This window comes from Mandrillus leucophaeus, unplaced genomic scaffold (genome assembly GCF_000951045.1).
Source record: "Mandrillus leucophaeus isolate KB7577 unplaced genomic scaffold, Mleu.le_1.0 Scaffold257, whole genome shotgun sequence".
Taxonomy (NCBI): domain Eukaryota; kingdom Metazoa; phylum Chordata; class Mammalia; order Primates; family Cercopithecidae; genus Mandrillus; species Mandrillus leucophaeus.
Genome location: NW_012102665.1, coordinates 1,691,705 through 1,694,559, shown reverse-complemented (window position 1 = coordinate 1,694,559; position 2,855 = coordinate 1,691,705). Strand labels below are relative to the sequence as shown.

General features: G+C 45.2%; 1 protein-coding gene across 4 annotated transcripts in view; it reads right to left on the bottom strand.

Moving 5' to 3' along the window:
* MPPE1 (metallophosphoesterase 1) overlaps positions 1-1,575 on the bottom strand; it is a 28,113-nt gene extending 26,538 nt beyond the window's left edge. For all 4 annotated transcript variants that reach the window (XR_001006460.1, XR_001006461.1, XM_011983924.1 and 1 more), the window contains exon 1: positions 1,469-1,575. The gene's annotated coding sequence lies outside the window, so the exon portion shown is untranslated. The remainder of the gene's footprint in view (positions 1-1,468) is intronic.
* Positions 1,576-2,855: the final 1,280 nt, after the last annotated feature.

The window sequence follows — 2,855 nt, the reverse complement described above, 5'->3', positions numbered from 1 at the left end:
ACGTGCAGATCACGAGGTCAGGAAATCGAGACCATCCTGGCTAACACGGTGAAACCCCGTCTCTACTAAAAATACAAAAAATTAGCCAGGTGTGGTGGCGGGCGCCTGTAGTCCCAGCTACTTGGGAGGCTGAGGTGGTAGAATGGTGTGAACCCAGGAGGCAGAGCTTGCAGTGAGCCGAGATCATGCCACTGCACTCCAGCCTGGGCAACAGAGCAAGACTCCGTCTCAAAAAAAAAAAACAAAAACAAAAACTAAAAATTAAAAATAAAAATTTTAAAAATTTAAAAAAAGATAACAGAGCAAAAACCTATTTAGAAAACTTTTGACAGCAGATCCTTAAACTGAACACCTTTTGGGCAGGTGGCTCACACCCTGTAATCCCAGCACTTTGGGAGGTGGGGGCAGGGAGGTCACTTGAGGCCAGGAGTTCAAGACCATCCTGGCCAACGTGGCGAAACCCCATCTCTACTAAAAATACAAAAAATAGCCTAGTGTAGTAGTGCATGCCTGCAATCCCAGCTACTCAGGAGGCTGAGGCAGGAAAATCACTTGAACCTGGGAGGCACAGCTTGCAATGAGCAGAGATCAGGCCACTGCACTCCAGTCTGGGCGACAGAGGGAGACTGTCTCAAAAACGAAACAAAACAAAAAGCACCTTTTGCTCAAATCTTGGGAAATTCCTTTTCTTTCTCTACCAAAGACGCATTGTTGTCTTCAATGTTATGGCCAAAACATGCCCTCTTTTCCCACCTGAAATGAAGACAGAATAACTTGTAGGACTGATAGGCTCGGGGAAGTGATTCCTTCTCTCCCTAGAAATGGCACAAGCATTAGGTAACGAGGCTTCACTCCTACCGGCCGGCTTGCTTCCCAACGGGTATAAATTGACCTATTTCACTCACTTGCTGGGCCAAACCTTTCCCCAGCCTCCCCATTTTCTGACTCAGACAAAGGAAACCTGCTGACCACCAGCACCTGGGAGCTCTGCAGACACCCCCAAACCAGGGAGCCCTACCTTTTCGTCAGGAAAGAGGAAACCGTGAGAGCTCTGTGAGGAGTTAGCCACTTGTTCCTTGGTGAGTATTTTATCCTGCATGCTGTGAATACCACCAGCAGAGATGGCAGCTATGCTGAATTGGAAAGCAGCCAAATGGGAGCGCTGCTCTGTGACCTTATGCCAGCCACGTACCCCCTCCTGAACCTCACAACCTGCAGTATCCACCTCAGTGCTTTTGTGAGGATTGATAGAAAAAAAAATCAGAGCTTAGTCCTCAGCTTTAAAGTTCAAAATTTCTTAAAGTATTACTGTTTTCACTCCCAAATTCAATTTATCAGTCTCATTAAGATCATCCAACGATAACCCAGCAGGAACAGTTCAGACCGGCCTAGGATGGAAAGGCAGACATGCACCTCTCCAGTACCTCCAGACATATCTGTAAAATATGGAAGCTAGGTTATATATTACCTACAATTTTCCAGGCAAATCACCAAGTCACCTCACCTTTTAAACACAGAGAGATTGGTACGAGGCTCTAAGTTGGCATCTGCATCCCCAAATCAGAATTCATTTATCTGAAATGAAACCAAATATGTGTGTTTTGTCAGTGAGTGAGCTTTCATTTAGTTAACTATTAACAGGAAACCTGACCAACTTTGAAAGTAAAAAAGAAGCTGAGACGCTAAAGAAACAAGACACTGGGTTAGTGGCCAAGAATACCTATTTTGAATTATAATATAAAATACCTGTATTTATAGATAAATTATATGAAACATTTCTGTCCAACACGTATGAATAATCACTGCAAGCCATAATTGGGAGCAAAATATTTTATCTTTAGGCCAGGCGCGGTGGCTCACGTCTGTAATCCCAGCATTTTGGGAGGCCAAGGCAGGCGGATCACCTGAGGTTGGGAGTTCAAGACCAGCCTGACCAACATGCAGAAACCCCGTCACTACTAAAAATACAAAATTAGCTGGGGTGGTGGTGCCTGTAATCCCAGCTACTCTGGAGGCTGAGACAGGAGAATCGCTTGAACCCGGGAGGCAGAGGTTGTGATGAGCCAAGATCGCACCCTTGCACTCCAGCCTGGGTAACAAGAGCGAAACTCCATCTCAAAAAAAAAAAAAAATTATCTTTGAACTTTTCGATTTGTATTTATTTTTATTTTTATTTTTTTAGAGATAGGGTCTCACTCCACTGCCCAATGTAAATCAAAAATGAAATCCTAAGGCCCCTCAACCATCTGCATGGACCCCCACCAAGCGCATTCCAGAGTTAATCTTGTTTTAGGTTGCTTTAAGAAAAACATGTTTAGGCCTGATGGGAGGTGGGGGTGGAACTTGCCTCATTTTGTCCTCCTCCCTTTTGGAATTCAGGAAAACCAGATCAGCATTTAACATGCTGGATACTAACCCGGAGGCTTCCTGTGCATGATAAAACCTCAGTCTCCACAGCCTCTTACTGTAACCCAGACATTCCTTTCCATTGATGATAATATTATCTTTCAACCAAATGCCAACCAGAAAATTTTCAATCTACCTATAACCTGGAAGCCCCCGACCCCCCCACCGCCTCAGTGGTCCCACCTTTACCGACCGAACCAATGTACATCTTAATCGTACATGTACTTGACTGACGGCTCATGGCTCCCCTAAAATGTATAAAACCACACCGGGCCCCGACCACCTTGGGTACATGTTCTCAGAGCCCCCAAAAGGCTGTGTCAGCAGCCATGGTCACTCATATTTGGCTCAGAATAAATCCCTTCAAACATTTTACAGAGTTTGACTTTTTGTCAACCGCAGGCTGCGTCGCTCCCGCGCCCAAGCGATCCTTTCACCCACAACTTTCC